The 10,014-nt window shown below is 38.3% G+C and overlaps 1 long non-coding RNA gene across 1 annotated transcript in view; it reads left to right on the top strand.

Moving 5' to 3' along the window:
- Positions 1-7,763, top strand: part of LOC109489694 — a 167,987-nt gene extending 160,224 nt beyond the window's left edge. Inside the window, exon 3 of the long non-coding RNA XR_002142761.1 lies at positions 7,657-7,763. This is a non-coding gene — a long non-coding RNA (uncharacterized LOC109489694). The remainder of the gene's footprint in view (positions 1-7,656) is intronic.
- Positions 7,764-10,014: the final 2,251 nt, after the last annotated feature.

The raw sequence follows: 10,014 nt of genomic DNA on the forward strand, positions 1-10,014 counted from the left end.
AATACTTGGTGGATAATCGCCAACATGGAGGGGGGGGTTGAGATAAAGGAAGTTTCCAGTGGAATTTTTATATATTAAAGCAGACTTATAGGATCCTGGGAGGTCAGGCTAAGATTGCTTTTTGCCCTTAGCAAAGTGTCAACATCCAGACAGTTGAGTCCCTAAAGAAATGTCACTCTGCTTGTTTCAAGGACTTGTCAATAGGCTGCACGTAGTACGGAAATTAAATAATTTTTCTTCTGCCTTTGTTTCCTACATCAAAATAAGATCATGCAGAGGCAAGTATTTTGAAATGAGGAAAAGCAATATAATTTTAATGTAAAGTAAAGCCTCAGAGAGCTGTGGTCCATTAGGGTATGGGCAAAATGAGGATTTCTCTATCACAGAAGGAGTTAGGGCATTTACAGGGTTATATTTATTCTTTCATGTTTGGGAATGGGATTCTAAATCTCTCTGTTTATCACATCATCTGTACAGTATGCGCGTTATCATTGGTCTGTCTAGCAGGGTGCCCGTAAGTGACTCTTTCTTACCTCGATTCCTTCACTTGCAGCTACAGACATACAGAATTATAGACATTGAGTGAGCTGTAGAAGATCCCTCCAGTGCCAACAGTCCGTGCCGTTCCTCCACCAGCCTAGACACCTGCGCCCATTTTCCCCTTGAAATTATTAATCAGGCTATTTCCATGAACCCATTCTCAGCCCAGTTTAACAGTCACAGCTGCCCTGAGACATGATCCTTCCCACGGCTCCCAGATCAAAAGAGAACAATTTCTACTGGAAAGTATTTCTGGCTACTTCCAGAAAGCAGTCATTGGCACACTGTAATGTTCAAATGACGTGAGAAAAACCAATCCACATGCTGCTGGGTTTTACTTGCTGATTTTAGAAAAGCTACAGAAGAGAAATTCTCCGTGTGCCCGTAAGTTGAGATCCTCAGCACCACCACGTACTCCTAAAGGCTGACGTCAGGAAGGAAATGCTTTCGAACACAGTATAAGGCTACAAGAGACTGCTCTTGACCACACACACACACACACACACACACACACACACACACACACCACGTCCATCTGTAAACGGGAAAAGAAGCTGAATTTTAATAATATATTGGAAGAAAATACTGGAATTTTAGAAAATAATTTTGGTATAAATGTTCTTCTATGCAACAAACAACCCCAACATTTTAAAAGAAAAGATTGATGGGTTTGACCCTCTAAAGACCTCTGGACAAAAAAATAGGAAAGTATGTCTTTATGTAGACATGAATTTAAAATATACTCTAAATATCTTACAATTTTATTTGTCATTTATACCCCAATAAAGCTAAAAAAATTAAAAGACCACCAACTGATGGGGAAAAATATTGGCAACATATTAGTAAATACACATTTAATATCTAGAAAATATAAAACCTTTTATAAATAAGAGTAAAACCAATACAAAAATGGGCTGAAGATATAAAGAAAAGATGCAAAGATAGAAAAAGAAACAGCACCTGGGTGGTGCAGTCCATCAAACATCAGACTCTTGATTTTGGCACAGATCATGGTCGCAGGGTCATGAGATAGAGCCCAGCCTTAGGCTCTGTGCTGAATGTAGAGTCTGCTTAAGATTCTCTCTCCCTCCCTCTCCTTCTGCCCCTCCCCCCCAAAAAAGAACCAATAATATCTGAAAAAATATTCAGCTTGATAAAAATCATGTAGAAATTATATATTACTGGTAATCAGCTGAGAAAAATTAAAAAACAGATACTATCAGGTGTTGACATATAGGGAAGTAAACATTCAGACATGATTGGTGTACATTAAGTTGCTACCACCTGTTTGGTGAGTAATTAGTGATTGCAATTAAAATTTGTAATTGCATTCATAGATTCAGCAAGTTCTCTTAAGTATCTATTCAAAAGAACTATTCATATATACACACATGAGTTATACAAGCACATTTATTTCAGCATTCTCTAAAATTTAAAAAAAGTATATAATCTAAAAATAATACATAGGACATATGTTGAATAAAGAAATCTATTTTAATAAAAAATATATAATTTTTATAAATATATAAATTTATCTTTATATAGTTTAATAAATTATGGTACGTCTATACTGAATATGTACAGTAGTCAAAAGGAATGAGGAAGATTAATATATACACACATGGAGAGAGCCCCAAGTTAGGCCAGGGCTCTCACAAGAAGCAAGTCACATCATATACACATTGTATGATTACATTTCTGTTACCCTAAGCACATCAAAAGAAAAACCAAAGCGTGTATTTGAATAAGTGCATACATGGAGTCCTAGAATTGTATTTAAATGCTACTCTATCTTACCAGGTATGTGATCTTAGTCCAGTTACTAGACCTTTCTGTATTTCTATGTCTTCATATGAAGAAGAGGGGAAATATTAATACCTACTTTACAAAGTTCTTGAGAAGATTAAATACATAAATCCTGGAGATAAAATGGACACGTGGCAGACACTCATTAAATGTTGATTCATACTAGTAATACCAGTGGGCATCATCTATATGTCCTGGATGACAATAACATGAAAGAGCACTGCTCTTTTTCCTTCTTAAGAATACAGCAAGGGGCACCAGTTGCTCAATTAAGCATCTGCCTTCAGCTCAGGTCATGATCCTGGAGTCCTGGGATCAAGCCCCAGGACGGGCTCCCTTCTCAGCAGGGAGTCTGCTTCTCCCTCTGCTCCTCCTCCTGCTCATACGCTCTCTCAAATAAATAAATAAAACCTTTTTTAAAAAGTTAAAAATAGAGCTACCTTATGGCCGACCAATTGGATTAGTAGGTATTTATCCAAAGGATACATACATAGTAATTCGAAGGGGCACCTGCACCCCAAAGTTTATAGCAGCAATGTCCACAATTGCCAAAATATGGAAAGAGCCCAGTTGTTCATCAGTAGATGGATAGATAAAGAAGATGTGGTGTAGGGGCGCCTGGGTGGCACAGCGGTTAAGCGTCTGCCTTCAGCTCAGGGCGTGATCCCGGCGTTATGGGATTGAGCCCCACATCAGGCTCCTCCGCTATTGAGCCTGCTTCTTCCTCTCCCACTCCCCCTGCCTGTGTTCCCTCTCTCGCTGGCTGTCTCTATCGAATAAATAAATAAAATCTTAAAAAAAAAAAAAGAAGTAGATGTGGTGTATATATACAATGGAATATTACTCAGCCATTAAAAAGAATGAAAGCTTGCCATTTGCAATAACATGGATGGAACTCAAGGATATTATGCTAAGTGAAAGAAGTCAGTCAGAGAAAGACAAACACCATATGATCTCACTCATATGTAGAATTTAAGTAACAAAACAAATGAACATAGGAGAAGGGAAGGAAAAATAAAATACAAGGAAAACAGAGAGGGAGGCAAACCACAAGAGATTCTTAACTATAAGAAACAAACTGAGGGTTGCTGGAGGGGAGGTGGGTTGGGGGATGGGGTAACTGGGTGATGGGCATTAAGAAGGGCACTTGAAGTAGTGAGCACTGGGTGTTGCAGACAACTGATGAATCACTGAATTCTACCTCTGAAACTAATAATACAGTGTGTGTTAATTAAACTGAATTTAAATTAAAATTTTTTAAATGAAAAAAATACATATTAATGTTAATCATCCAAACATCATGAATAAACATTATTTGTTCACAAACAATTATTAATGCATTACTCAATTCAATTTTCTTCTATTTTATTCAGTGCACTTGCTATGTTTATATGTGAGGCAGGTGTATAATCCACTCTTACACAATATTTACCTCACTTTGTTTCAAGGTTATATCCATCTCATAAGATGGGTGCTTTCTCCTCTTTTACTCTTTCTAAAATGCTTTTTATATGGTATAAATTACATATTCACTGGGGAGCTGACAGAACTAGCCTATAAAACTGTCTGAAGCATGGGTTGGGGTAAGATATTTAACTAATGCATTTGTTTAATGGTTATTAGTCTACTCAGATTTAAATTTTAAAGTCTTAATTTAAAATTTTCTCTTAATTTTCAAATTTATTTCCCAAAGCTCTTAAAAGATTTAATCTATTTTATCTGTGTCCTGTCTTGTTTTTCATTACTGCCTTGCACCATCACCTTTTATCTAAACCTTCAAACCAGAAGCCCAAAAGTCATCATGTGTTCCTCTCTTTTTATCACTCCCTACATTTAACATGTCCCTTGTTGGTGGTAGTGGTGGTTTAATCCCAAAGTACATATGGAATTCTTCTACTTTCCTCCATCTCTGTAGCTACCACCTTGGTCATCATTCTCTCCTCTGATTTTACTGCAGCAGTCTCTTTATTTTTTAATTAATTAATTTTTTTTTGAAATTTGTTAGTTGACATATGGTGCAATATTGGCTTCTGGAGTAGAATTCAGTGACTCATCACTTACATACAAAACCTAGTGCTCATCATCCTCCTTAATGCCCATCACCCATCTAGCCCATCCCACACCCACCTCCCTTCCAGCAGCCCTCAGTTTGTTCTCTATTGTTAAGAGTCTCTTATGGATCGTTGCCCTCTCTCCTCTTTTCTTTCCCCCCTTCCCAGATGTACATCACTGCAACAATCTCTTAACTGGTCTCCCTATTGCCATTCTTGCACACAACCTCCTATTACTCCTGCCTTACCTCGCTCTTCTCTCCCCATCACTCACTGAACTTCAGCCATATTTGTTCTCTGTCAGCTTTTAGAATGCCACTGTCATTCCTATCTTTGAGTTTTTGCCAAAGGTGTTCCTCACATCCTGGAAACTCTTCACTCACTTTGGAACTGATGAACTCCAGCTTGTCTTTTATATATCACTTACATTGTGATCTCCTCAGAGAGGCCCCGTCTGACCACGTGATCTCCAGTGCTTCTTCCCCATCCATTCCTGAACAGTTTCTGGGTCCATTACTTGTCTTCTCCACTGCATTTACCATGACTGCAGTAACAATTCCAGTGATGTATATTACTCATTTTCTGTTTCTTTGTTTTCCTCAGTAGGACAGAAACTTCATGACAGCAGGGTCTGTATATGTTGTTTCTCCACTGCCTAGCATAATGCCTAACATATATAAAATGCTCAAAAAAAAAAAACCAGCAACATTTGTTTAATGATTGAATAGATAAATAAATGAGTTCAATTAAAGGAATCAGCATGAGTACAAGCAAGGTTTAAGAAAGCTCAACATATAAACCACTCTCTCACACCATACACAAAGATAAACTCCAAATGGATGAAAGACCTGACAAGAATCCATCAAAATCATAGAGGAGAACATAAGCTGTAACCACTTGGATATCAGCCACAGTAACTTCTTTCATGGCACGTCTCCAAAGGCAAGGGAAACAAAAGCAAAAATAAACTTTTGGGACTTCATCAAGATAAAAAGCTTCTGCACAGCCAAGGAAACAGTCAACAAAAGAAAGAGGCAACCCACAGAATGGGAGAATATATTTGCAAATGACACTACAGATAAAAGGCTGGTATCCAAGATCTATAAAGAACTTCTCAAGCTCAATACCCAAGAAACAAAATCATATCAAAAAATGGGCAGAAGATATGAACAGACATTTTCCGATGAAGACATACAAATGGCTAACAGACACATGAAAAAACGTTCAACATCATTAGCCATCAGGGAAATTCAAATCAAAGCGACATTGAGATACCACCTTATGCCAGTTAGAATGGCAAAAATGGACAAGGCAAGAGACAACAAATGTTGGAGAGGATGTGGANTGACATTGAGGTACCACCTTATGCCAGTTAGAATGGCAAAAATGGACAAGGCAAGAGACAACAAATGTTGGAGAGGATGTGGAGAAAGGGGAACACTCTTACACTGTTGGTGGGAATGCAAGTTGGTACAGCCACTTTGGAAGACAGTGTGGAGGTCCCTCAAAAAGTTAAAAATAGAGCTACCCTATGACCCAGCAATTGCACTACTGGGTATTTAACCCAGAGATACAGACGTAGTGAAGAGAAGGGCCATATGCACCCCAATGTTCATAACAGCATTGTCCACAATAGCCAAACTGTGGAAGGAGCCGAGATGCCTATCAACAGACGAATGGATAAAGAAGATGTGGTCCATAAATACAATGGAATATTACTCAGCCAGCAGAAAGAACGATCACCCAACATTTGCATCAACATGGATGGGACTGGAGGAGATTATGCTATTGAAATAAGTCAAGCAAAGAAAGACAATTATCATATGGTTTCACTCATTTGTGGAATATATGAAATAGCAGGGAGATCAGTAGGAGAAGGAACGGAAAAATGAAGGGGGGGGGAACAGAGGGGGAAATGAACCAAGAGAGACTATGGACTCCAGGAAACAAACTGAGGGTTTTAGAGGGAGGGGTGGGGGGATAGGCTAGTCCGGTGATGGGTATTAAGGAGGGCACATATTGCATGGAGCACTGGGTGTTATACACAAACAATGAATCATGGNAGGGGTGGGGGGATAGGCTAGTCCGGTGATGGGTATTAAGGAGGGCACATATTGCGTGGGAGCACTGGGTGTTATACACAAACAATGAATCATGGAACACTATATCAAAAACTAATGATGTACTGTATGGTCACTAACATATCATAATAAAAAGAACAGTGTAAATATAAATAATGTACTTTTAGCTCAGCAAAAAAGAAAAAGTAGGACATTTTCTTTATATTTTCTCTTCCTGAAATAAGCCAACAATTGAATCTCTGAAAATTATCATGATATAGTAAAGAGAGTTCATTGCTGTTTCCTGAGACTTTATACATAGTAATCTATTTCCTATGGGCTGCAGTCCCCAACAGCCTGATTTCCTCGTTAGAGGTGAAGGGGAAACATTTACTCCATTCCTCTAGCCTCAAAGACTCCCTCTTAGCCAAGCTTATTTCAGCTGGGGAATGCCTGGAGATTGATAAAAATCTGTCTCCATATCACCTCTAGCTCAGTAGCCTTCTTTATACTTCCAGAATAATTTGAGGACATTTTAGAAGCACAAAACAGTATTACTTTTAACTTACTCTCTATTTACTTAGATTTCTCCCAGTGTCAGTTGTGTGGCAGTTAGTATCAGCTCAGCAATACTTCTGTTGAGAATCTGGGCGACAGCTGCTGTGTATAGGATAGGGGGAGGGGGACAGAAGGCATGGTTTCTTCAAAGTGGAGTCCGCTCCACCACACCCTTGTCCAGATGGAGCTTACTCAGAGAGGACAGCAATATCTCAAAGCAAGGCAGAACTCAGAGCGGTGCTAGATTGGCTTTACAGTTTGGGGCCATTCAGGCACCATTTTGTTTTGTCCTAGAGTTGTGTAGTCTCCTTCTTCCTAGAAATTTCTATTAATAACCTGAATATTTTGGTAATTTAGAGTTATTGCTTTGTTTGAACAGTCAAAACCAGATCCTAGTTTTCCATCAATTTTCTTTTTTGTTTGCTTGCCATCTGATAGAACATAAGTTTGAGGACATCAATTGGCAAACCAAATGTTTTGTTGGGATAGTGTTCTATTGTTCTCAAAGACAAGTCAATAAAGGTAGTCTTAGGGAATATAACTCCAGAGAAACACTGTTCAAAAATAGTACTGCCCCACGGCAATTTATATCAACTTAAGGATAAAATAATAATATTTGATTATTGTGACATTATTTGTAGAGTACGCTCATAGAAAAATGGAATTCTGCATCCGAAAGACACCACAAAGGAGGTCATGTTCGAGTAAGAGGCCACGTGACAGCAGGATGAGTTGCAGGACCAGACAGACTGAGGTGAGAATCCAACTCTGAATTCACTATGCGACCCTGTGCAAGTTATTCCAATTTTCTGCAGTAGCGATTGTTGTGAATATTAAATACTAAGATGTATTAAAATGTCCAGCAGATTCTTTCAACAAACAATTATTGAGCATCTACTAATCCCACCACGCTGGATACACGAAAAGGGAGAGACAAATAGGAATGAATGAGAAAAATATGGTCTCTCTCCTCAAGGAGCTACACGGAACAAGTAATTTAAAAAGTAATGCATATAACAAAACAGGCATGGGATACTACACAGTAAGGACTCAATAAATAGTAGCTTTTATTATTAGCTGACAGCATTATCATGAATTATTTTATGAATTATTTAACTTAAAAAAAACTTGCAAGGAGTTACTTTATCAGAAAATAGGGGAAATAATTTTTATTTTAAGAGAAGAACAAAGTATTAAGGATAGTGTAAGATTTCAGTCTATTTATGCATAGAAATGAATTGATTGGAATAACAAGTTTAGGATACTTGGGTGATGAACTTTTAAATCCACGTTACCAATTTAAAATTGTACCAGTCCCGTCATCTGTTTGCACCCAGGCTCATCCTTCATTAAGAACATAGTCTTTGGAGCCAGTAATGCTTGTTTAGTTCTGACAGTGCTAGCTGTATAGCCTTTGGCAAACTTTCAACACTTTCTAAGCTTCACTTTCGTTATCTGTAAATTGAGAATTATAATACATCTTCTTTCCAAGTAGTTATGGATAGAGCAGTTAGCAATTGGTGCTTAAAAAATGATAGCTTTCACTATCATTATCCTGTAGTACATACTATGCAAGAGTGAGGCGTCTGCCCTCAAAAGTTTGTAGGATAGTAGAAGAGATGAGTATTTAAACAGGAAATCATAAGTAGCAGGTAATGCCACGCCCCCCCATGGGAGGAGCACACAGTGCTACATGGGAATACATTGCAATGCCCCGGTCTAGGATAGAGAGGTAGGTAAGGAAAAGTCTCTGCCTCTGTGAGCTATGCTAAGTTAGAAGACATGAGAGAAGCGAGACATGTACCTAATAACCACACTCGAAGGCACAAGGTGTATCACGTGGTAAATACCCAAAAGAAGACGAATGTGTTATAGAAGTTTCCTGTGATGGAAGACTATCTAAACCTTGTACATACGGTTTGTGAGCCAATCTGTACTTCTAGGAAGCAGTGTCTATGAAACCTCAAAACTCATGGAAGTTTTATTGACACAAACCTTCTACTCTGCACGTTATACGAAGTTCACGGCCTCTAATAAGAGACAGGTGAGGGTACCTGGCGTGTTTAGTCAGTAAAGCATGCATCTCTTGATCTCGGAGTCGTGAGTTCAAGCCCCATGTTGGAGGTAGAAGCTACTTTTAAAAAAAGAGATAGGTGGCTCCTATTATGCATTTACTGTCCGGCTGGTTTTACCCACACATACAAAACTCCATTGAAAAGATACTTGAAACTAGCATATAATGATTGGATCCTGATTTTCAGTGTACTATTTTTTGTTTTGTTTTATTTTGTTTTGTTTTTAATTGTTGGGTGTTTTTAGTATAGTTGAAGCACAATGTTTCATTAGTTTCAGGTGTACAACTTAGTGATTTAAAAGTTTATACATTGTGGGGCGCCTGGGTGGTGCAGTCGTTAAGCGTCTGCCTTTGGCTCAGGGCGTGATCCTGGCATTCTGGGATCAAGCCCCACATCAGGCTCCACCGCTAGGAGCCTGCTTCTTCCTCTCCTACTCCCCCTGCTTGTGTTCCCTCACTCGCTGGCTGTCTCTCTCTGTCAAATAAATAAACAAAATTTTTTTAAAAAATAAAAAATAAAAAAATAAAAGTTTATACATTGCACTATATAGCTACCATCTCTTCCATCATTGACTATATTCCTTATGATGTGCCTTTTATCTGATTTTCAGTGTTCTCTTTTGAGAAACTCAGAATGCAGAAAAATTCAGCCATAGCTAGTTAATTTCCATACCATAATGACATACTCATCTGTTTTCATCTTAACATTACTAAGCAAATCCTGGTATGGGGTTCCAGCCATCAGGGCTCCTAAAATATTCAGAATCTCTTGAACAGTGGCGTTTTGTTTTATTATTGCTGCTGGTTTCTCACCCTTGCAACTGTGCACATCAAGGAGGAAGAGCTCTCTCAGGCACAGTATTTGTTAAGGCAAAAACATTCAATACTCGGAGGTGTCTTATGTATTAAAATAATGATTTTTTTT

This window comes from Ailuropoda melanoleuca, chromosome 15, assembly GCF_002007445.2.
Source record: "Ailuropoda melanoleuca isolate Jingjing chromosome 15, ASM200744v2, whole genome shotgun sequence".
NCBI classification, from domain to species: domain Eukaryota; kingdom Metazoa; phylum Chordata; class Mammalia; order Carnivora; family Ursidae; genus Ailuropoda; species Ailuropoda melanoleuca.